The sequence below is a fragment of the Salvelinus alpinus genome, chromosome 27 (assembly GCF_045679555.1).
Source record: "Salvelinus alpinus chromosome 27, SLU_Salpinus.1, whole genome shotgun sequence".
Classification (NCBI taxonomy): domain Eukaryota; kingdom Metazoa; phylum Chordata; class Actinopteri; order Salmoniformes; family Salmonidae; genus Salvelinus; species Salvelinus alpinus.
This window is the reverse complement of record NC_092112.1, coordinates 37,526,144-37,552,837: the sequence shown is the minus strand read 5'-3', so window position 1 is coordinate 37,552,837 and position 26,694 is coordinate 37,526,144. Positions and strand designations below refer to the sequence as shown.

General features: G+C 43.6%; 1 protein-coding gene across 2 annotated transcripts in view; it reads left to right on the top strand.

Annotated features, from left to right (window-relative positions):
* Positions 1–816: 816 nt before the first annotated feature.
* The window catches only part of LOC139556506 (alpha-(1,6)-fucosyltransferase-like), a 159,591-nt gene continuing 133,713 nt past the window's right edge, over positions 817–26,694 (top strand). For both annotated transcript variants that reach the window (XM_071370550.1, XM_071370551.1), the window contains exon 1: positions 817–1,451. The gene's annotated coding sequence lies outside the window, so the exon portion shown is untranslated. The remainder of the gene's footprint in view (positions 1,452–26,694) is intronic.

Genomic DNA, 26,694 nt, shown 5'->3' with positions numbered 1-26,694 from the left:
ATCTCAAATGACGCCTTGCAATCAGATGACGTATTATTGCCTTCTGAACACTGGGTGGCAGGACTGTGTAGCCTAAGTAAAGCCAGTGCCAATGCTGACCATTGAACACAGTAGAAGAGATGTCCCTAAGCCTTTATAGATGAGAGCTGATTTAACATTCAGATTTCCACCATGTCTCTTGTGTGATTTTAGAGTTTTACGCCCAGCAAAACGTTCAGCCACAGCATGTCATCCTAAATGGACTGTATTGAGTAATGCCATAGACAACAGGGCTTGTTTAATCCCATTTCGTCTACACCTGCACCCTTAATAGGCCTAATGCTCTGAGGTAGCCTACAGAAGGCGAGTGGATATGTAGCACTGGGGAGTGGAGGAGGGTGAAGTTGCCACTAAAAACGGATCTTTCCCAATAATGGTTAAGGTTATATGGGGAGGGGAAGCGGACCCCAGATATGTACGGGAAACTTCACCCGGAGCCATGGTTACTGTAGACTATCAGTGCTTTTGGCTTGATTCAATATGTATTAATGTTGAAACTAAATTAAACTGGCAAAGTTGTTGTAAATTTGTATTCTCAAAAACCCTCATTCATCATAGCGTTACTGAAGTTACTATGAACATTTGCTGATTCGACGCACATATTTCTGATTAGTGAGCCGATAGGTTCATGTCAATAAAACGTAGACTAATTGATTGAGCTGACCCCACAATTGTGATGGCGATTAGAGGGTCGGAGATGACTGAGTATGAATACTTCCGGGTAATATGGTCGTGGTTTATAGATGTGTGAGGGGAACATGACTTGCAGCTACACTGGACAGCTAGGTAGACTGTACTGTAAATTGATGAGCTTTTGCCTGCGTTATTTAATTTTACAGCACATACATATGTGGCTCGTAAAACGATTAGTTGTACAAAGTCATGAAATGCAAGGTGGGTAAATTGACATTACGGTCTGCCATGCCGCGGAAGAGCCCATGCTTTTAGTGCGCAGTGACCAAAAGTGAAGTTGCCGCTTCCTCGCTCTTCCCTTTGGAATCGCAGTAGCAGAATCAGAGTGCTTACAGTATGTAGCCTATGTGACTGCCAGACCCCTGTTTCTCTCTGACACCGATGCGGTGGCACTAGGTAGCAGATTGTCAAACTGCGGGGTGAGGAGCCGCGGAGGAGACGTAAACCCAATAATCAGTGCCACAGGGCCGTCTATCAACGCGGCTGCAGTACAGCAATCTGACACTGGCATGCGCACTGCAGTTTAGAGTCAATTCGAGTCTCCTCAACCGGAGCCACAGGCAGCAGTGACTATTCCGATAACAGCCGTCCCCAGTTCCTGTTTCCGCCGCAGCTTTTTCCAACCGAATTTTGGACCAAAACATCGCCGCTGCGTCAGACTTCAACTTCGTCAGGCCTCCCCTCTCGGATCTCCCGGAAGCCTGGTGTGTCAAGTGAAGGTACGTGATTTTTCTCTGCTCGTTGTCTCTGTGCATAGCGAAAACACAGCGAGGTGAGCTCCGAGCTCGGTCCATATGTTTCCAGTCCATCCTTGCCTGGCATGTTGACTGCGTCGCGGCTGCTGTTGAGATCGTGGTGAAATAATAGCGGTCATGTTTGGAATGACTAGTCCCTGTAATATCACCGCTCTCACCCGGTGTGCTGTGTTGTGTCCTGCTCCGAATAGCCAATGGACAGAGCTGTTTCCAAACGATCTCTTTTCAAAAAATCTCCAAAGCATATTGCCACTTTAGGCTACAATGTATCATGGAACAAATGCATTGATTTGATGAACTGGACAGGGTGTATCTGACATGCACGCAATACATTGCGAGACATTTCAGACCTATGTGAGAAGTGTAATATCCGGAGACATGCTGCTGGTATGTTGCACATTCACTGCCTATATTGGTACTGTTGTGATGTCATTGTTATGAGCTGCACATGAATGAAAACACTGGTTTAGTGGCATAACTAGAAAGTGAAGTGCTCTCACATCCGGCGCTGACCTCACCCGTGAAAACGTGAGGGAAATAAAATTGACACATGACATGATCTTATCTGACCATGTTATGCTGAATGGACAAAGCCTGTTGTCGGAAGAGTGTTGCTGATGCTGCAGCGCAGTCAGAATAAATAACATCCGAAATGACATTGGCTGCACATCTTCCATGTGCACGCAGCACGCACAGCTAGACAGACAGGGTATGGGTTCTTCGGGTTATTGGGTGATAACAGCGGTTAAGCTAGCCTACTGAGCCGCGGTAATGGCTGATGCTTCGACCATGCCAAGCTTGGATATGTCTTCATGTGATGCGACACGAGCATGACGAACCGTCCATAATTAATGTTTTGTTCTCATTCAGATACCGGAACACAGACCTAGAAAGGCTATGTCGCGCGCGGGATTCTGACTCAATTCATTCCCACCCAGCGTTGTCACCCACATTCTCGCTGTAAGTGCTCATGGTTTAGATTTCGTATTTTTGTTGTTTCCCAACTTGAGTTTGAGTTCGGGTTCATTCCAAGCGCATATACAGATAGGGCTCTACCTGTGATAAGAGCACATGCCCATTTGCCCTTTTGTTTAGGGTAAAACAATAAATATATTATAATAATTCCTATACAGTTTTTGTCATTGTTGTCCACAAATATTGAGCAAACCCAACAGTTTTTTTTGCTGTAAAAATGTATTGGGTATACTCATAATATTTGTCTTACATCATCAACTAATATGTAATCATATTATCGGTAAATCCAAATAGTTTTTTACAGCTATTCTTATTTTCCTGGATTTACTTTAGTAGTATAAATTCAAATAACCGATTCAATTATTTTACTCAAAACATAGGACATTATATTTACTCAATAATATTGTGTGTAAATTTGTTGCTTGAATTTTTAATAGTAGATTCAACACTAAGAAAAGTACCAGAACACCAGGAAACCTTGTCAAACAAATAAACATTTATTTATAAGATACTTGACAAGTTTTTTTCTGTTTAGATATGTACAAATACAAATAGGAAATATGCAAAAAAGACAGGGATGGATTACCAAACTGGCACACAAGCATATTATAGAAACATTTTTAGAATTGCAGGAAAAGTGCTTTAAAAACAACATTTTCTCTCAGCCTCATGGCAAAATGTGTAGAATAGCAGGATATTTGTTTTAAACTGCAAAATTATCTCAGCCTCATGACAAAATGTGAATAAAAGCATGAGATGAGCTTTAAAACAACACATTTGACAGTATATTTGCCCCATAAAGTGTAGAAGTGCAGGAATTTAGCTTTAAAACGGCAGCAGTTTATTTTAGCCTAATGACAAAATGTGTAGAATAGCATTATAAAACTGCACATTTTGCTCTCTGCACCATGTCAAAATGTGTTGATATACAGGAAGTTAGTTGCCCGGGGGGCCCCAAATGCGGTATTCCGGCCCTGAATGAGACAATACAGTATATATGCCTTCTGCCCTTCACTTTTCTGCATACTGGATGTGGAAAAATAAGCTCTCTGATCCTTTTATAAAAGCCACGAAATACTGAAAAGCATTACTTTAGACTTGGCCTCCGACTCTGTAATGATAAAAAATCATCCAATTTCCTATGTTAACCGGTCGGTCAAATAAAGGCTGAACTCTATAGACCTTAAGGATAATTATAAACGTGGATGGTTTCATTTGGAAATTACTACGGTAGCACCCATGGTAGTAAAAATTCAACGTTTCCGGGTCTTACAGGGTTAAGCCAGTAGCTTATTCTTCAGGGCTTGCACTTTTGGGGAGAGCTTAGAACTATCCAGCTCCAGGAAAAGCTTCTGGAATGCCTTGAAGGTGTACCTGAGCTCTTTGGGATAGCAGCGGTTGAGTGCGTACTTAAGCCCTACAAGCGCGGAACAGGCCTTTGCAACATTACCCAGGTGGATCAGTACTTGTACTTCCAGAAGCATGCACTACCCTTCGTGATCACGCAGACTTTCAAAGGCTGTAGTGTGAGGTCCTGCTGGACACCGCCTCCTTCAGCATCCTTTCAAATCACTAAATCAACATGACCATGTTGTCGTTGTCATGTCCTTGCTGTCATCTGTCAGGCTACACAGCTCTCAATGTTGGCGATCAAATGTTAGAATTTAACTTGCATGACGCGTGATTCAGAACTGGCGTGTTTGTTACCAGAATACACGGTTGCATTTTCTTAAGTTACGAATCAAGAGCAGAATGTTAACAAAAATCATATATATACACTACCGTTCAAAAGTTTGTTAGAAATGTTGTTTTTGAAAGAAAAGCAAATTTTTTTGTCCATTTAAAATAACATCAAATGGATCAGATATACAGTGTAGACATTGTTAATGTTGTAAATGACTATTGTAGCTCGAAACGGCTGATTTTTAATGGAATATCTACATAGGTGTACAGAGGCCCATTATCAGCAACCATCACTCCTGTGTTTCAATGGCACGTTGTGTTAGGTAATCCAAGTTTATAATTTTAAAAGGCTAATTGATCATGAGAAAACCCTTTTGCAATAATGTTAGCACAGCTGAAAACTGTTGTTCTGATTAAAGAAGCAATAAAACTGGCCTTCTTTAGACTAGTTGAGTCTATTCTATTCTTGTTCTGAGAAATTAAGGTTATTCCATGTGAGAAATTGCCAAGAAACTGAAGATCTCATACAAAGCTGTGTACTACTCCCTTCGCAGAACAGCGCAAACTGTCTCTAACCAGAATAGAAAGAGGAGTGGGAGGCCCCAGTGCACAACTGAGCCAGGTGTGATATCCCTCCTAAATAGCTCGGGCTAATGTTCCTATCGATTCAGTAAAGCCAGCAGGCTAGTCTTTTTTTATTGGTATGTAACTGTTATGAAAGTTGTATTGTCAATTTTGTTTTGTATTTAAACGCTACTTCAAACATGTACATGACACTGCAACAACATTTCCTCATGGGGACAATAAAATCAGTAAGTAAGAGCCTGGAATCGAACATCTCTGGAGAGACCGTAAAAAAAACTGTGCAGCGACGCTCCCCATCCAACTTGACAGAGCTTGAGAGGATCTGCAGAGAAGAATGGGAGAAACTCCCCAAATACAGGTGTGCCATGCTTGTACTGTAGCGTCATACCCATGAAGACTCGAGGCTGTAATCGCTGCCAAAGGTGCTTCAACAAAGTACTAAGTAAAAGGTCTGAATACTTATGTTAATGTGATGTTACAGTTTTTGTTTTTAATACATTTGCAAAAATGTCTAAGAAACATTTTTTGCTTTGTCATTATGGGTATTGTGTGTAGATTCTTTATTTTAGAATAAAGCTGTAATGTAACAGTGTGTGAAAGTCAAGGGGTCTGAATACTTTCCGAATGCACTGTTTATTTATGTTAGTGCAGATTGCAATTGGATGGCACATTTACCAATACCTAATACACTCCTGTTATTTTGGGGGGTTTTCTTCTTGAAGTTCCAAGTGGGTTTAAGACCTCAAAATCATCAACAAAGAGGACTAGAGAGATGATTTATTCTTGTCCAGCATGGAAGTCATTTTGCTTGAAATATTTACCATCATAACGTGACTCATACCTTGCAGTACTACACTGAACAAAAACATAAACACAACATGTAAAGTGTCCATCCAATGTTTAATGAGCTGAAATAAAAGATCCCAGAAACTTTCCATGTGCACAAAAATATTATTTCTAAAAGAAAATGGCACAAATTATTTTACATCCCTGTTATTGAGCATTTCTCCTTTGCCAAGATGGTCCATCCACTTGACAGGTGTGTAATATCAAGAAGCTGATTAAACAGCAGGATCATTACACAGGTGTACCTTGTGCTGGGGACAATAAAAGGCCAATTTAAAATGTGCAGTTGTCACACAACACAATGCCACAGATGCCTCAAGTTGAGGGAGCGTGCAATTGCCATTCTCACTGCAGGAATATCCACCAGAGCTGTTGCCAGAGAATTGAGTGTTAATTTCTCTACCATAAACATTGTTTTAGATAATTTGGCAGTACGTCCTTCCGGCCTCACAACCGCAGACCACGTGTAACCCATCCAGCCCAGGACTTCTACATCCAGCTTCTTCACCTGATGAATCATCTTAGACCAGCCACCCAAACAGCTGACGAAACTGTGGGTTTGCACAACCAAAGACTTTCTGCAGTAACTGTCAGAAACCATCTCAGGGAAGGTCATCTGCATGCTCGTCGTACTCACCAGGGTCTTGACCTGATTGCAGTTCAGCGTCGTAACCAACTTCAATGGGCAAATGCTTACTTCGATGGCTACTGGCACAATGAAGAGAAGTGTGCTCTTCATTGATGAATCCTGGTTTGAACTGTACCGGGCAGATGGCAGACAGCGTGTATGATGTCGTGTGGATGAGCGGTTTGCTGATGTCAGCGTTGTGAACAGAGTGCCCCATGTTGGCGGTGGGGTTATGGTATGTGCAGGCATAAGCTACGGACAACGAACACAATTGCATTTTATCGATGCCAATTTTAACCCTCCTGTTGTGTTCGTTTCATGTTAATTAAGTCTGTGTTCCCGGTCCAAAATGACCGCCCCGTTATAGCTGATTATAAATCCATAATAATACATATATTATCACCTAAGGTTGTGTTAGATCTTTTTAACAACTTAAGTTCTTGCAAACATTACAAGTTTTGAACTACTATTTGCTCTTTATAGCCTGTAGGCCTCATTGACCTGAGCTCATACAACTCATACAACAAAAAGCATAATGTATGGATTATTTTGACTATAACACATACTCAGATGAAACATATTGTGCTATTTATCACAGACTACTTTGTGTCAAAGTTTAACAAGGACTCTCCTCACCAGTGTCATGATCAAAGATATGATCAAGAGCCTCACATACAGTATATCGTTTGGTCATTGTGCTGCCACAGAATTAATTCTGAGCATAGCCTCAAAAAAGATTTATATACCAGAGCTGTGAGAAAAGTTCTATATATTATTGAAACAATGTTGCGATTGTTTGTGAGAATGCCAACAGGTGTGGTTCCCACGGGGGAAAGATTCTATTGGGGAGAGGTTCCCGTAGGGGTTGCCACGGAAGCCAAGGGGAGTGAGGTGTGTGTGTGTGTGTGTGTGTGCTCAAACACACATGCATGTTGGGGTCTGGGAGAGGAAGTGTGTCCATCTGATGAATGGGCATGTGCCTGAACTCAATTTTATACACTAATTCTTGTCTCAAGACAAGTGTACAAAAGTTAAATAAAACACCCAAAATGTAAGGAAAATCATCAAAATGTATTTTGTGTGTTCAGATGCCCTGTGTGGACAAAGTCATGTAACCTTATGACAATCAGAGTAAATGAACTACATTTTTCAGAGAGAAAACTTCTAAATCGGTCCAATTCGACCGGAACACAGCCGGAGGGTTAATGCACAGAGATACCGTGACGAGATACTGAGGCCCATTCCCATTTCGTTCCATTCATCTTCCGCCATCACCTCATGTTCCAGCACAGTAATGAATGGCCTCATGTCGCAAGGATCAGTACACAATTCCTGCAAGCTGAAAATGTCCCAGTTCCTGCATGGCCTGCATACTCACCAGACATGTCACCCATTGAGCATGTTTGGGACGCTCTGGATTGACGTGTATGGCAGCATGTTCCAGTTCCAACCAATATCCCATAACTTTGCACAGCCATTGAAGAGGAGCGGGACAACATTTCACAGGCCACAATCAACAGCCTAATCAACTCTATGCCAAGGAGATGTCACACTGCATGTGGCAAATGTTGGTCACACCAGATACTGACTGGTTTTCTGATTCACACCCTACCTTTTTTTAAGGTATCTGTGACCATTGGATGCATATCTGTATTCCCAGTAGGGCTGTCCCCGACCCAAAAAATCTTAGTAGACCGAGAGTCATGCTGTTCTTGTGTTTAAACATATTTGTCCATATACAGTATAGACAGACACCCTATGTGTTTGAATACAATCAACTACATATGCACTGAGCTGGTCTGATGCTTTAAGCACACTGTTTGATTAAATAATTATGACACAAATGACTCAAGAAAGTACCCTATGTTTACACTGTTAAAAAAAAAGACAGTGAGTCCCTGTGTGACTGGCACATGTTGTCTTGCTCTCCTCCCTACTGCAGTGAATCGGCACCACAGCACAGCAAGTGTTGATTGTGCTGTCCTTGCTGAAGCTGCCACATCATTACAGCCATTTAGTTTCTTACTTGTTTCTGACTAAAAAGTTATGTTACTGAAATCCCTAATTTGTCTAGGTAAAACATTCCCTTTTCCATCAAACCTTGCTCTATTTATGTGAAACATGTTAGCATCGCATGCATGTGACCAATAGGGCTTGACCTATAGCCTATCATAATCACATTCATAAATTAGTTATAACAAGCTCCAAACACAGTAACTCATGACAGGACGTGTCGTGGAAATTGCAAGATTATGTTATAATGCTTGTATTGCATTATAATGGTTGTTTTATTCGACAGAATAGAGTGTTTTGTTAACTATTGTGTGTGTGTTCCACTGAGGAGGGCCTCTATGAGATAACACTGACAGAGGAGATTTACGATGTCTTTGGGTGATAAACCCTAAAGAGCATTCCAGATAACGTGAGGTAATGTTTTTGTGCTAAACCGTACCAGGGTGAGACGGTTCCAGTTTGGAGTAGGAGGACCAGACACTGGTCTATACAATGAAAACTGTTGACACAGCAGTTGCTGTCTGCTATGTATTATAGGTACCTTTGATACAAATCTTAACCTTATGACCATTCTATGTATCTGTTGTTCGTCATGTAGGTTGAGAGGGGTGGATCTTGGCTATAAAAGATCTTTGTACTTTTGTGTTGTGACTTTCAATGGTTCATTAGAAATGGCGCATCATTGAAAGTCATTGCTATTGCAAAGCTCTTATTATTAAAGATGTAGTTTAAGTATAACTCTGACTGGTGTGTGAAGTTTGTAACTCTCCTCAGTTGGTAATACAGAAATGAACCACCCCAGACGTGAAAAAGAAACACAAACGAATGTTTACTGGTTCCTCAGGAGGGAAAGGGGAAGTCAGATCTGTGGAAGACATTTTACTTAGTTGTGGAAACGACTGGCGATCAAGAAAAAGGAGGGTATAGGAGCAAGCGTTGCCTGAGTAATATGCGTGCCAAACTGTTGCTGTTACATTACACTATTATTATTTTTTCTGACCATTTGGAACAGTGTAAACAAGAAAAGTGTACCAGAGAGTCTGTTCTAAAGAGACATTTTTTTTTATATATAAAGCTTGTATTACAGCAGATTAAAAACAGTTGCATTCACGAATTGCGGTTTGTTTATTGTTTAGGCTAATTATTCAAAAATAAATTTATTTAATTTGAAAACTAAAATGCTTGATTGCATTTCAAAGCATGAATGTCTCGTATGCTGTGTGATGGCATGAACTAATGAATGATTGATACAGTAGCCTATATATTGAAAGATAGGCCTAAGTAAGTTATAGTATTAAGACTAAACAGGATGCTCTCTTAGGCCTACAGCTCAATGGTGGTTATACAAGGCTGCTACACTAAGCCGGCTAATGACAATGACATGTGTTATTACAATGATGATCATAATGATAATAATAACAATAATAAAAATGAGGGTGTAGGAGCGAGAGCTGCTGTATTATCTGTGACAAACAGGTGTAAACAACACTACATACAGTGGCAAGAAAAAGTATGTGAACTCTTTGGAATTACCTGGATTCCTGCATAAATTGCTCATAAAATGTGTCACAAAAATAGACAAACTGTCTGCTTAAACTAATAACAGACAAACATTTATACGTTTTCATGTCTTTATTGAACACACCGTGTAAATATTCACAGTGCAGGTTGGAAAAAGTATGTGAAACCTTGGAATTAATAACTGGTTGACACTCCTTTGGCAGCTTTAACCTCAACCAACATTTTTTGTAGTTGTGGATCAGACCTGAACAACGGTCAGGAGAAATTTTGGACCATTCCTCTTTATAAAACTGTTTCAGTTCAGCAATATTCTTGGGATGTCTGGTGTGAACTGCTCTCTTGAGGTCATGCCTACAGCATCTCAAATTGGGTTGTGGTCAGGACTCTGACTTGTCCACTCCAGAAGGCGTATTTTCTTCTGTTGAAGCCATTCTGTTGTTGATTTACCTCTGTGTTTTGGATCGCTGTCCTGTTGCCTCACCCAACTTCTATTGAGCTTCAATTGGCAGACAGATAACTTAACATTCTCCCGCATTTTTCTTTGCATTTGTCCGTCGATGATAGCAAGCTGTCCAGGACCTGAGGCAGCAAAGCAGCCCCAAACCATGATGCTCCCTCCACCATACTTTACAGTTGGGATGAGGTTGATCTTGGTGTGTTGTGCCTTTTCTTCTCTACAGTGTTCCTTCCAAACAACTCAACTGTAGTTTCATCTGTCCACGGAATATTTTGACAGTAGCGCTGTGAAACATCCAGGTGCACCCCTGCAAACTTCAGACGTGAAGCAATGTTTTTTTTGGACAGCAGTGGCTTCCTCCGTGGTGTCCTCCCATGAACACCATTCTTGTTTAGTGATTTACATCTCGTAGACCCGTCAACAGAGATGTTAGCATGTTCCAGAGATTTCTGTAAGTCTTTAGCTGACTCTCTAGGATTCTTCTTAACCTCATTGTCCATTATGCACTGTGCTCTTGCAGTCATCTTTGCAGGACGGACACTCCTAAGGACAGTAGCAACAGTGCTGAACTTTCTCCATTTATATACAATTTGTCTTACCGTGGACTGATGAACATCAAGGCTTTTAGAGATACTTTTGTAACCCTTTCCAGCTTTATGCAAGTCAACAATTCTTAATATTAGGTCTTCTGAGATCTCTTTTGTTCAAGGCATGGTTCACATCAGGCAATGTTTCTTGTGAATAGCAAACTCAATTTTTGTGATGGATTTTATAGGGCAAGGCAGCTCTAACCAACATCTCCAATCTTGTCTCATTGATTGGACTCAAGGTTAGCTGACTCCTGACTCCAGTTAGCTTTTGGAGAAGTCATTAGCCTAGGGGTTCACATACTTTTCCCAACCTACTCTGTGAATGTTTAAATTATGTATTCAATATAGACAAGAAAAATACAATAATTTGCGTGTTATTAGTTTAAGCATAGTATGTTTGTCTATTGATGTGATCAAATCAAATTTGATGACCGATTTATGCAGAAATCCAGGTAATTCTAAAGGGTTCACATACTTTTTCTTGCCACTGTAAATTATAAGTAATACCATTCTGTTCCAACGGAAAACAATTGTAAAGCCTTTATTAAAGTATAGTGAAGATTAAAAACAGCCATATCTGTGAAATTGCTTTATCCAACATTTTGCCATTGCATAAGGCTTGGTTCTCATGGAATCAGTAGGCTATTAAATAAACACTCAAACAGGCAACTGAAGCAGGATCTGTCTTATTTATGTAGATATATATGGATGATTTATAAGGCCGGCACACATAACAGTTAGGCTATTGATTATAGACCTACTTTCTTAGACAATTCGGCGAAAGCAAGGGCTGTTTCCTCAACTCTGCTGCTGCTGCCTCTGCTGCATTGTTATCAATCCCAATATGATGGTTAATTTTGCTATTATGCACATAGCAACACAGGGAAAGCGCTAATTCTACGGTGCACTGAAGGTTATGCTTCAGAACCGCGGACAGCGACCATATCCAGCGCGGGAGAAAGTGCATTGTTCTGAAATAATATTAGATTTTTTAGTGTTGGACCATTATTTTGACATAATATAACCATATATAATTTCAGTTTAACATGTTTTAGAGTGATGGACTGTGCCATCCTCGTGGTCTCCGCAATGGATTAGTCCACACAGACAGGCACGAATCAGACAGGTGTCTTGTGCACCATGAAGAAAAAAAATACACAATACAAACTGCAGCTCTTCCACTAAGTCATGTATGCATTTCACTGAGACATTGTATATGCTTTTCAACTTCAGCAGCAGCGAGCCAATTCTTAGGACCATTGTGTATTATGCATCTGCCGGATGGTCACAATCTAAACGTGTGTGTGTGTGTGTGTGTAATGTTCCCGTATATATTTGTTCTGAAATCACACATCCATCAAACACACACACTACAGTTTCATGATTCTTCAGATGATGACTGACATGTTGAATTTACACCTTCTCTGTAGGATAATGGGTGCCCTTTAGTAGTGGTTTCTTTGCAGCAATTCGGCCATGAAGGCCTGATTCACACAGTCCCCTCTGAACAGTTGATGTTGAGATGTGTCTGTTACTTGAACTCTGTGAAGCAATTTCTGAGGCTGGTAAGTCTAATGAACTTATCCTTTGTAGCAGAGGTAACTCTTGTGGCGATCCTCATGAGAGCCAGTTTCATCATAGCGCTTGATGGTTTTTCCGACTGCACTTGAAAAAACTTTCAAAGTTCTTGAAATGTTCCGTATTGACTGACCTTCATTTCTTAAAGTAATGATGGATTGCCGTTTCTCTTTGCTTATTAATATGAGCTGTTCCTGCCATATTATGGACTTGGTATTTTACCAAATAGGGCTATCTTCCTTGTCACAACACAACTGATTGGCTCAAATGCATTAAGAAGGATATAAATTCCACAAATGTTCTTTTAAGAAGGCACACCTGTTAATTTAAATGCATTCCAGGTGACTACCTCATGAAGCTGAGAGAATGCCAAGAGTGTGCAAAGCTGTCATCAAGGCAAAGGGTGGCAATTTGAAGAATCTCAAATATAAAATACACTTTCTTTGGTTACTACATGATTCCATATGTGTTATTTCATAGTTTTGATGTCTTCACTATTGTTCTACAGTGTAGAAAATAGTAACACTCAAAATGTTATGTAATTATTTATTTTTTGTCAATTTCAAATCACCCCAGAATATTTTTTTACAGTGTAGGATGTTAGGGTTAATGTTAGTGTTAGGAGTTATGTTAAAGGGTTAGTGGTTATGGTTAGGGGAAGGGTTAGCTAACATGCCAAGTAATTGCAAAGTAGCTAAAAAGTTGTAAGTACACTACATGACCAAAGTGTATGGACAGTATCTGCTCGTCGAACATCTCATTCCAAAATCATGGGCATTAATATGGAGTTGGTGCCCCCTTTGATGGGGTGCCCCCTTCTCCACTTTTCTGAGAAGGCTTTCCTCTAGATGTTGGAACATTGCTGCGCGGACTTGCTTCCATTCAACCACAAGAGCATTAGTGAGGTCGGACACTAATGTTGGGCGATTCGGCCTGGCTCACAGTCGGCGTTCATCCCAAAGGTGTTTGACGGGGTTGAGTTCAGGGTTCTGTGCAGGCCAGTCAAGGTCTTCCACATTGATATCTACAAACCATTTCTGTATGGATCTCAGTTTGTGCACGGGCCTTCCCCAAACTGTTGCCACAAAGTTGGAAACACAGAATCGTCTTGAATGTCATTGTATACTGTAGCGTTAAGATTACCCTTCACTGGAACTTAGGGGCCTAGCCCAAACCATGAAAAACTGCCCCAAACCATTATTCCTCCTCCACCAAACTTTACAGTTGGCACTATGCATTGGGGCAGGTAGCGTTCTCCTGGCATCCGCCAAACCCAGATTCGGCCACCGGACTGCCAGATGGTGAAGTGTGATTCATCACTCCAGAGAACACGTTTCCACTGCTCCAAAGTACTTTGGGAGTGAGCTTTACACCACTCCAGGCGACCCATGACATTTCGCATGGTGACTCTTGTGTGCGGCTGCTCGGCCATGGAAAACCATTTCATGAAGTTCCCGACGAACAGTTATTGTGCTGACGATTCTTCCAGAGACAGTTTCGAACTCGGTAGTGAGTGTTGCAACTGAGGACAGACGATTTTTACATGCTACGCGCTTCAGCATTCGGCGGTCACGTTCTGTGAGCTTGTGTGGTCTATCATTTCACGGCTGAGCCGCTGTTGCTCCTAGACATTTCCACTTCACAATAACAGCACTTACCGTTGACCGGGGCAGCTCTAGCAGGGCAGAAATTTGACAAACTGACTTGTTGGAAAGGTGGCATCCTATGACGGTGCCACGTTGAAAGTCACTAAGCTTTTCAGTAAGGCCATTCTACTGCCAATGTTTGTCTATGGAGATTGCATGGCTGTGTGCTCGATTTTCTTCACCTGCCAGAGACGGGTGTGACGGAAATAGCTGAATCCACTCATTTGAATGGCTGTCCACATACTTTTGTATATATACTGTAGTTGCAAAGTTGCTAAGTAGCTAAAGTTGTCCTTGATGAGATTCGAACACGCAACCTTTTGGTGACTAGACGTTCGCATTATATGCCCACCCAACCACCCTCCTTTAGTTTTTGCCTTAAAGGGCAACTACACCATTTTTTAACTTCATTTTCATTATCTCCAGCACAATATCAGTGTCAACATATGTGAAAACTGCCAAGGTAAAAAAAAGTTCTCCCCGATGACATCATCAAAAGTTAAACATAAAAAAGAAGTGATTTTCAAACACTATGAGATTCACGGTGACATGGGGAACAAGATCATACCCTCCCTTTGGGCTAGAAACTCCTTTCAGGTTTTGAAAATCATTTAAAAAACTTTTAATCTTACTCTGTGATGTCACAGAGAAACACTTTCTTCTTGTCTTTTTAACCACAATGCTGTTTTCATGTATATAGATACTGGTTTGATGCTGGATATGAGGTTGAAAAGTGGCAGAATTGCCCTTTAACTGTGTTATGTTACTATACTAAACGTAACATATCATACACATTTGAGTGTCCCGGATTTTTATTTACGATGTCCAGTCTATGAGACCAGCCTGAATTAAGAGGGATGCTGCCCATAACTTTTTGTGCAGCATATGCCTACCTGAATCCTTTGTTAGCTTGACTATTTCTAGCAACAAACTTTGTAGCAACACTAGGCTGTTAAGATGATGAAACGGTCCTCTGAGGAGAGGACAGTGTAACTCGACGCTTCTGGACAGCTAATGCATCATTAATGCTTATCTAGTACAGTGATGCCTCGCAAATGGAAGTGAATTGGTTGAGTAAGTAGCCGTAATCCATCCATGAATAAGTAAACAGCTATATATTGTGTTGACAGATACCGTCATTATAGTTCCTATCAGTCCGTTATCGCTGGCACGCAGGCGGAATCCGCACATGGCGGCCTGCCTTCAGATAGACCTAAGCTAGGCCTATTATTGGGCTTCAATATTCAGACATTTCAAGGGAAAAACGACAATTGCACTAATTGGTTCTCTGCAGCCAGGTTAAACAATGGCTTTTCGATTTACAGGCCAACTGGTTAAGTTTGATAACACCATTATCCAGGGGCGCAACTTTGGTTTTAGAAGTGGGGGGGGGGGGGGGGGGGATAACTTTGTGGGGTCTTGGAGTCCTCCTATTTTCTGGGGCGTCTAAAGATAATTTCTACACAATCTAATATGTCCCATGGCCCTTCTATCCGTCTCTATTTAGAACAACAAAAAGTAAGCAAAAATGGCCACAGTCATCAAGTAAGATACCTTTATTAAATATGTTTAAGTGAATGATAAGAATAAACTACATTTTTGTTCAGTGAATTTCATATCATAGGCCTAATAGTACTGTAGAGCTCTTTTTACTTGCACACCATATAGCTGGGTCACCCCGTCCTGCCCCTAGGGGTCCATGGCCCTGCAGCCCCCCAACCCAACACACCACACTCAGCCTTGGGATCTTAGTGAAACATTCATTATTGGTTTCAGGTGTGTTGCGCCAAGGCCAGAGTGACAACGGCAGATCCCCCAGGGCCAGGACTGAGCAGCCCAGCAGCTAGGGGTTGCCTAAGTGGTTGCCACTCCCCTGACGTGGGCATGTTTTAAATAGAGACTGCTTTTGTTGTACAGTATTCCATATGAAGGCATCCAGACCTTATGAAAGTTGTACAGTATACCCATAATCTTGTAATAAATCATATCTAGTGATACTGTACATAACTGGACATTTCTTCCATCCATAGTGGGAGGATAACCAGCCTTCCAATTAACAGCAATGCATTTCTTAGCCACAATAAATGCTTGGTTAAACAGTTTCTTCTGAGAACAGTCTGCAGTATTTCCAAGCAAACAAAAACAGGGAGAAGGGAGAATCTGTAGACATGCTGAGATAAAAGAACATAGTCTTTGCCAGAATTCAGCCAGCCTTCACAAGACCATAACATGTTTCACACCTCCAGCAGAAGGATACCATTTCTGAATGCATGATATTCAGTTTCACTGGCATATAGTACGTTCTATGGATGGTCTTAAACTGCAGTAATTGATGTATAAGATTATATGAACATGACTCGACATTCTAACATATATGTTTCCAATCATCAGCATCAATAGTGTCTCCCAGGTCTTCCTCACATTGTTATTTTTCATGTTTTGTGTCATCGGGAAAAACCTCTATCAACCCTTGATACAGTTTGGAAATCAACTTTAGAGGTTGGTCAGACTGCCTTAAAATATTGTCCATGTTTTGAAGCTTCTTGCTTGTCCAGTGTTTGCTGCACAGAGAGAATAAAGTGTTGCATCGGCAGTAGTTCACCTCTGCGCTGTCACAGACTGGTCTACCCTGGCTGCCTGACCCCGATGAGACCCCTGTCACCATCTGTCCTGCTCAGATGAGGTACGACAAAGAATTACCTTGGTGTAGATTTATACATGATATTATCCATGGATAGAATCAATGGTTCAATCATTGAGATGACCATTACTCCCAGATCCCAGACTGTAGCCTACCCACCAACTCAAGATTGAACATTGTACCAATTCACTGATTGTTATAATATACTGCAAAATTCACCTGAGCTCCGTAGACTGGTCTTCCCTGGCTGTCTGATCCTGCTGGGACACCTGTCACCACCTGATCCTGCTAAGAAATGATGAGCATGGTGTTGTGTACTGACTGTGCACCATGACAGTGAAGCCTGTAGAGCTGTTCATACCATGTCAGTGTGAAAAGTAGGGCATTAGCTAGGGAAACTGACAGATCAATAACGTTGCATTGCTATACTGACTAATAAAAACTCACATTGCCCTGAAAAAAATTCAGAATATTGGTCTTCAATCGTTTGGCAGCTGGTTTCATCATTTGATTCAGGTCTAGTGTAGTTCAGGCAAAAAGTATAGCTAAAGTTAGTCATTTAGCTAGCAAGCTAATGTTTGACAACATTTGGCTAGCTAATGGTACATCATCAAATGTACTTCTGTTGAAACGGGACAAAACAAAGGCTATAAAACATTTCCATACACATAACAGCTGTTAGATATCGCTCTCTGACAGATTGCTAGAGGCTAGCTAGAGCTGAACTGGCTGTGGTAGCTACTAGCTAGCTAACTAACTTCTAGTAGCTAGTTTATTCACTTAGGTCGAGAAGGGATGAAACATTAGCTAACATAACATGTCAGTTACACTACTAGATCAGCACTGGGAATAAATCTTTTTTGACAGTCAAACAGCAGTTACCTTGCCAGCTAGATCAGTCAACTAAAGAGTAGCCCATTTCTGCTCTGCTTGCTTTTACAACTCAGAGAAAAAGTGCAACACAGACAGCAGCTGCCTCTGATCATCTCTACAGTGCTGGCCCTATACACCAGCCTTTCAGAAGCTTTGACTTCACACAGCCTGTCCACATGCTCTGTGGTGTGCATGCTGTCCTAAATTCAGTTGGCTGAAACCGGAAAATAGCCTACCCTCTCTGAGGCGTCCGCATGGTCCTAATGCACACCGGTGCTGTGTATCACAGTGCAATAATAAAACTGGGGGGGACAAAAATGCTATTTCAGAATGTGGGGGTGTCATGTCCCCTCGTCCCCAGTGAAAGTTGTGCCCCTGCCATTATCAGTTATACATGGCTGATCTATCTATATCATTTGGTAATAACATGAGGCCTATTATGCCTGGAACCCCCTCCTTCCTCTCTCTCTTTCCTCAGTTTTGAATTCAGACCATAGTCCTCTAATCCATAGCTTCATTCCACCGTCTGTCTGTCTTCATTTTGATACTAATCACTTCATTAAACATATCAGCACTGCTCTGCCACTGAGGTTAGATGGTGTGGCATGAGCTAAAACGGGCTTTGGAACATTTTGTTTCTTTGTTTGCGTATTCAACAGTCACAGTGACACATATTGGATCAAATAACCACGGTGAGCTTCGAGGCTCCCAGTTGGTTTTACTCCCTCTGTTTTACATTGCTTTCTGACACACAATGCACCAGCCAAGTAGATTTCTAGTTCAAACATTTCCGAGTCTGTCTTCACTGGTACCTTGTTCTTTGCACACAAAGAAACTGTTAATTTCAAGCATCACAGTGCCGACTATGCCGTGTTGGACTCAATGTATATCACCTTGATGTAGGCTAAGTATACATCCGTTTTACATACCATTGTTTGCCCAGCTATCCTAACCTAGATCCCATTCTTAAACAACACTGGAGGGATGAGATGAGAGCTGAATAGAGAAAAAGCAGCAAACAAACACTGTTTGAAGGAGAATTCCCAGTTTACATTCCTCGTATGACACATATACAGGCCCTGTGAAGGCGAGAGGGCTATGAGAGAGCATTGCTCTATCTACAGTAACAATGCAGACGAAAAAGGAAGGCTGGTAGCTTTGTTTTGTTTTATTCTTTATTTCCCAGCTTTCCAATTACATTTATAAAGTCAATAGAGCCAGGCTATAGAAAGCAGTCTTTGCTGCTCTTTCTGCTCTGAGAAAGTCAAAATGTCATCCTCTTTTGTGTGTGTGCATGTGTGTGTGCCTTCGTGTTCACCTATGTGTGCACGTGCAAATGTAAGTGTGTGTGTTTGACAGGGTGTGCGCTAGTGCAGTGTTTCCCAACCCTGGTCCTCAAGTACCCCCAACAGAACACATTGTCATTGTGTCCCTGGACAAGTACACCTGATTCAACTTGTCAACTAATCATCAGGCCCTCAATGAGTTGAATGAGGTGTGCTTGTCCAGGGATACAATTAAAATGTGTTCTGTTGGGGGTACTCGAGGACCAGGGTTGGAAACACTGAGCTACTGTATGCACTTGCGTGTGTGTGCGTCAACACACTGATACAGAGAGGGTCAGAGAACATGTCCGGTAGTGGCATTTTTTATGTGCGGCTAGCAATTGATGTCAGTTCTATATCTGTCCCTCTATCTTCTGTCCAAGACTTTTGAAAATGCTGGAAAAGAGAGATGAGGAATGATGGAGGAGCATTATCATCCCCCTCTGACGTTTGACTTGTGGTGGGAAATTCTTATGAACTCCCAATGGCTTTCAGACAGATGGGTTAAAGCCTAGCTGACTAGTTCCCAGATGGATTGCATGGTGTGTGTGTGTTTTGAGTCTGCGTGTGCCATGTGAGTGTGTGTGTGTGGTTTCTCTCAGGCTGTAATGGGAAAGCCCCTGTTATTACCACTACAGGGCAGAATCACTATGAAGACGAGAAAGAAATCAGCTCTCCTTGACTTCCTTAAATTCTGCCATTACTCTTTTAATGCTTCCGTCCTCCTCCCATATTTCTGCTGGAAATATTGTGCGTATTGTAAGACAGACTGTCTGCATGACTGTTGAGTGCACAAGCCAATCACATGGCTAGTCTGGGGGAGGTTTCCATGGTGAAACGTTGCGAGGGACAGGCGAAACTCCAGAACTAATTCTGATCCATTGGTAATATGGTAATATGATATGTACCATTCTCCAGCAGCTGAAAGAAAAAGGGCCCCGACAGGCCTTTCCGCCTATCTGCCTGTCTGAATGTTTGTCTTAAACAGGTGAATTTCTGAAAAGAGTGGGAGACGAGGGAAAAATAGATATTTGAAAAGAACCAGCACAATATAGAAGCAGCCAGGCGCTGAGGCAGGATTTCCCAAACTCAGTCCTCGGGACCCCAAGGTTTGCACGTTTAGGTTTTTGCTCTAGCACTACACAGCTGATTAAAGTAATCAACTAATCATCAAGTTGTGATACTATGTAGCAGCTGTGTAGTGCTAGAGCAAAAACCAAAACATGCAACCGTTGGGGTCCCGAGGACCGGGTTTGGGAAACGCTGCAGTAAGACGAGGAGACGCGGTGTCTGCTTGGATAAGTAGCTAACTCTTGATCAGCCTTAACTGCTGCTGCCTATAGGGATTGGGACTAAGCTTTGAGTGTGTCCTGTCCTTGTCGCTGTGTTTGTTGTCCCTGTCGCCGTGGTGACCAGTGATCCTGAACCCGTTCCTTCCCCAAGTGCCTGCTGTTCTGGCTCTGTTTGTCCCTGCAGGGTTGCTGTCGTTGAGTTGTTAGTTAGGGATGTGGAGAATCAGTGTGTGTCAGTGTGTGTGTGTGTGCCTGTGTACTCAGCTATAACTGTGTATATATGCGTATGTGTGTGTGCGTGCATGTGTGTGTGTGTGCATGCGTGTGTGAATGCATGCGTGCATGCGCCTTTGTGTGTCTGTGTGCTTTTGTGTGTGTGAGTGTGTCTGTGTGCTTTTGTGTGTGTGAGTGTGTGTGTGTGTGTGTGTGTGTGTGTGTGTGTGTGTGTGTGTGTGTGTGTGTGTGTGTGTGTGTGTGTGTGTGTGTGTGTGTGTGTGTGTGTGTGTGTGTGTGTGTGTGTGTGTGTGTGTGTGTGTGTGTGTGTTTGCCTGCGCGCATGCGTGTGTGTGCGTTTGTGTCTGTGCGTGTGTGTGTGTGTGTGCATGCGTGCGTGCTTGTGTGTGTGTGTGTGTGTGTGTGTGCATTTGTGTGTGTGTGTGTTGGCCCGTCAGGGATGCCACCGTTACAGCTACTAGGAAGTGGGTTGCGACATGGTCCGCTCTAAGGAGAACGTCCAGAAATAGACCCTATGCCCTCATCTAACTGATTTATTCACTTGCTCCCTTTTCTTCCCCCTTTCACCAGAATGCACTTAACTCTATCCTTGGTTAAATAGCCTCATGTCATTGCACGCGCATGCATGTGTGTGTGCGAGTGCATGCGCGTGAATGTTTGTGTGTAAGTGTTTAAGGGGCCTTGGTGTACCCTGTCGTCCCGGGTGATGCTTGTTGCACAAGGAACTGATAACAAAAGTACATGACATCCTTTTGTAGGTCTTTTTTAGTTTGTCATAAACTTACACTGCCGGTAAGGTGGTCACTGCAGGGCAGGCTAGCTGAGTATCCAGGAAGAACACAGGCTTCCTAGCACCATTTCAACACACTCAATAACCCCTTAAAGCCGAGTGGTGGACAATAACACTTAAAACCTCCTAAAACAACCCTGCCCATCCCTCCCTCCCTCCTTCCCTTCCTCTCTCCTTCCCTTCCTCCCCCACCCAGGGCCAAAGATGGATGGATGATAGAAGTGAAGGAGTGAAGTGAAGGAGAGGCAGATGTATGGGGATGAAGGGATGAGGAGGTGGAAAGAAAAGTGGTAAATGGGACAGCTGTGGTGCAGGAGCCCAGCCCAATAAAGGCACACACCCAGATGCCCTTATGATCCTGTCGTAACAATGGCCCAAATCCACTCCCGAAACACACACAACACACACACATTCCCCACAACCCACACTCTCTCTCTCTCTCTCTCTCTCTCTCTCTCTCTCTCTCTCTCTCTCTCTCTCTCTCTCTCTCTCTCTCTCTCTCTCTCTCTCTCTCTCTCTCTCTCTCTCTCTCTCTCTCTCTCTCTCTCTCTCTCTCTCTCTCTCTCTCTCTCTCTCTATCTCTCTCTCTCTCTCTCTCTCTCTCTCTCTCTCTCTCTCTCTCTCTCTCTCTCTCTCTCTCTCTCTCTCTCTCTCTCTCTCTCTCTCTCTTATTCTCTCTCTCTCTCTCTCTCTCTCTCTCTCTCTCTCTCTCTCTCTCTCTCTCTCTCTCTCTCTCTCTCTCTCTCTCTCTCTCTCTCTCTCTCTCTCTCTCTCTCTCTCTCTCTCTCTCAGGAACACACCGACATGATAGTATGAGTTAAGCTGACAGAATGAGCACGTTTCACACTTTTTAGGGCTGAGTGTCTACGACAGGCCTTTCTCTCTGCGAGGGGTGATTTTCAGATCTATGTGAAGTCCGGTTACTTTCTCAGCAACTCATATTCTCATGAGCCCAAGCCGCCTCGAGACCGTGTCCCAAATAGCACCCTATGCCCTATTGTACGTAGCGCTTCACTTTTCACCAGGGCCCATAGTAGTGCACTATATCGGGAACAGGTTACCATTTGGGCTGCAGGCTAGTCTTTACCCTCCTGAGGTTAGATGAATGGCTCATGAAAGATCTCCACGACCACAGTGCTACCTGATCTAGGAGACGGTAATGGGCATCCGTTGACACGGGGTGAGTACCACGCGGCACCCTATTACCTTACATGGTGCACTACTTTTGACCAGGGCCAATCGGGCTTTGGTCAAAATAAGTGCACTTTTAAACGGAGTAGGCTGCCATTAGGACACAGCCATGGTGGTACCAGATACAGGGCACAGTAAAAGGCATCCTATTGGCTGCTGACCCCATACTGGGCCATCCAGGGTTCAGTTATGGTCCCCAGGGGATAGAGCTTGACTCTGATGAAAGAGAGCCTTTATCACTTTCTGGCAGGGTAACTTAGGTCACTATGGTGCCAGCCAATCAGCCATGCATCCTAGGGGGTAAGGGCTTTGTGTGTGTTTGGGGTAAAGTGTGTGTGAATATGAGTTCATTGCATTTACTTTCTGGGTGTGTTTGTAAATGTGTGTGTGCACTGTCTGTGTGTTAAGTGTGTGTGAGTGATAGTTAGTGACATGGGGTGCTTAGCAGAGAGGATTTGGAAGGAGCCATTGGGATTGGCCTGATAGGATTTCCCCTGGTGTTGGCCCTGCCACAGGGGGAAGTGTCACCTGTCGTCAGCATGGAGCAAAACAGCAGGACAGTTAGCAAACACACACACACACACACACACACACACACACACACACACACACACACACACACACACACACACACACACACACACACACACACACACACACACACACACACACACACACACACACACACACACACACACACACACACACACACAGCAGAGCAGTTGCATTTAACTGCCCAAGGTCCTGCACTGCCATCTCCAACTCTGACCAGTAGCATCTCCTCAATCCTGAAGGACTGATAAGGACAAAGCCAGAGGTACTGCAGACCACTGCTGCTGGAGTGACCTGATTGGCTGTGGATAAAAGTAGTGATTTTATATTTTTCAGACATATCTCCAGTTCTGCCAGCCGTATCTGGGAGCAGAAGGGCAAGGATAGGTCAAAGCTTTTCAACCTCTTGAGTCAGCTGAGGCTAAGGCAGCCTCAACTTACTGCTCCCTAAACATCCTCTCCCCTCACAGGCATGGCCATGGGCTAATCAGATTATTCCATACTACCCTCCAATAACCTCCTAGCTCCTAGTCACATCTGATCTTTAACACAACTCTGCGTATCCAAAACTTCTCTCAACTGCCTCCAGCAGCAACAGCAGCAGCAGCAGCCACTCTTCTTTCCCTCCATCACCACCTTCCCCAGTGGTTGTCAGAGTGGCAGGACTGGCATCCACCTACAGCTAGCCCCAGGCACTACCCAGCATGAGACCTACTCTGTCTGCCTGCCTCCTCCGCACCCACCGCCACCACCAAGCCCTCTAGGCTTACATCAAACCCAGATAAAATGCAGGGATGGCAGGAGGGTGGCACGGCAGGATGGCTTGTCCTGAGCACCACTCTTCATAATGACATGCTGCCCCCCCTGTGTCCGGGCAGTGTTCAGACCAAGAAGGGCAACTGGGGCTGCCATAGGCAGGTCCATCTCCTCAGGCTCAGTCTGTAGTCCTCTGTGCCAATGAGAGGGGTAGTTAAGAACATGCCAGTCAGGAAGTAAGAGGCCCTAATGGGACTGGTTGAGACGACATGACAGCGCCAGGGCCATTACTGCCACTGAGAGAGCCCTGTCAGACCTTGAGTGGAGAGAGAGAGAGAGAGAGAGAGAGAGAGAGAGAGAGAGAGAGAGAGAGAGAGAGAGAGAGAGAGAGAGAGAGAGACGCAGAGAGACACACCGAGAGAGACACACCGAGAGAGACACACCGAGAGAGACACACCGAGAGAGACACACCGAGAGAGACACACAGAGAGACAGAGAGTGAGAGCAGGCGATGGAGAAGAACAAAAAGATTAGAGATGGAGAGAGATGGATGTGGAGAGAGAACAAGAGAACAACAACAAAAAAGCCACATGATGAACGTGACAGAGTTGAAGGATGGAGGCTGACTGTAGTGTGTGTGTTTGAGGGGAGGTCTGTCCCTGTTGGTTCCTCTGTGCTGTTGTGTTGCCTGTTGATGGAGTGAAACAGCCGTAGAGCTAGAAGACGCATCTTTGTGCAACGTCATGCCGGGACAGAAGCAGCAACAACAAACCAGTGTGACAGCCAACAGCCAGCTACATGAATACAGGCCTCTTCAATTTTCTATTTAATGGGTTTTCTTTGCTTTGATCTCTGTGATGAAAGCAACAGCACAGTGTCCAATACGTCACCGAAGAAGAAGCCTACCACAAAGACAACCAGAACATTTAGGGAGGTGTTTTACTCCCTGGGCTTTGATTTCTGGTCTAAATTGAGGATTATGTTGGATAAACCCAATGTTGTGATCCCCCTCCCCCTAAAAAGGGATGTTTACTCAAAATGTGTAATCCTGTACGCCTTCCTGAACTGTCATATTTATAGAATAAGATAGATTCAAGCGTCCACTTGTGAGAGGTTTCGACAAGCCACGTACCTGCTCTTATTACCGCAGTACATGAGTTGTATCATCAGAACCGGTGAATACAATGAGTGTACTGCAAGCTCAAATGTAAGCTTACCCCCTCCATTTGAAACCGGAACCTTCCTCTCAGTCAGAATACTACTTACACCATTTCCCATTTGAACGCGCACATAAAAGGAGAAACGTCATCCTCCTCCTCTTTGTTGCTCTCACTCTGGAATCCATCCATCCACACCTTAATTGAGGCTCTCTCCACCGATGTTTCAAGTGATGTCTATCACCGTGGCAACATTGCTGCCCCTGCAGATCGTGGTTGTGTTGTCTTGTGTGAGGATTACCATAACAACAGAGCCCAGGCTTTAGCTTTAATTCCACTAACACTGGACCCGGCTCCTCTGTGGATCGGCTCGCCTGGCGGGCTCGTCTTAACTGGTATTGGCAGGCGTGGGCAGGGAGCTAACGCTATCGCCCGTCTGAGAGGCTGATCTCGCCTGGGGGGCCCCCATATGGCCCGCACGAGGACCTAGTGTTTATGTTCCACTGCTCAGTTCACTCCCCCTAAGGTGAGCCCCAGCCTTAGCCCTTAGCATGTCAGGCACCCCTAGCAAGTGTCCACCCAACCCCAGAGTGCCTGTCTGCTGCTCGGCTAACTAGCGATTAGCGCTGTCCACCAGGCTAATGGGTAGGTGGGTCACTGCATGCTGCCTCTCAGTCAGTGGGCGCTTATTGCAACCTGCAGCCCGATGGGATGGGGGGGCGGGGGGGGGGGGGGGTGGACGAAGAAGAGGCAGAGACAATATGTCGGCACGGCTAAGCTGGCAGAGAGGAGCGAGGCAGAGGGAGGAGGAGGAGGCGTAGGGGGGCGCGGGGGCAGGAGCTGACCCTGTAAGCAGAGGAGATTAGGGAGAATAATGAAAGGGGTCTTGGCAGTGCTTAAATAATATGTGAAGTAATCTGAAGAAGATGTGTGGAGAGGAAATGTCAGCTGTGTGTAATGCAACTGTGTGTCTGAGTGTGTTTGTGTGTTCTCGTGTGTGTGAGTGTTATTTGCATGGAGGATTGCTGCAGTCAGGCCTACTGAAAGAATTCGACAGCCTCTTAAGCAAACAAGTGTCGGAGCATGGAAAATTAATTTCAGGCCTCCTCAAAAGAACAGCCCGACCGTTGACATGGAGTGCCTGCGAGAGACTAACAGAGTCAGTTAGGTCTCACCACACACACACACACACACACACACACACACACACACACACACACACACACACACACACACACACACACACACACACACACACACACACACACACACACACACACACACACACACACACACACACACACTGTACATCTGTATGTGTACATGTGAGGATGAGTTTTGCCAATTAAACCATAATACATAAGATTACATGGACAAGGAGGCCTTTCTATTATACTGGCCTAGCTCTTCAGCTCTCTACAGCTCTCCAGGTGTGTCGGGTAGGAGTGCCGTTCTGGGATCAGTTCTCTCCAATCCGTATAATCATATTCATAATGACTGAAAAGGCTAAACTGATCCTAGATCAGTACTCCCACTCTGTTGACTATCAGATGATTGATTAGTAGGCTGATAATTAAACTGTTCATTTCAACAATGGCCTTAGTTATTTCCGAGACAAGAAAGTGGGAGGGAGAAAGTGTTAACCCTTTTAACTCTCAAATTTTCCTCCCCTTTTTCTCCGATTGAATTTGAGTATGATTGATTTTCCCATAATAGATCTTTCATTCCCTGAACCCTCTCAATGGGACTTTAAATAATCCTACCTCTCCTCCTGTCCCTCACTCATCCCTGAGCCTTTACAGAGAGAGAGAAGACTTTTCCTTTTTCTCTCATCCTTTCCTCCTCCCTTTGCTGTTTGGAGGGTGTTGTTTGTT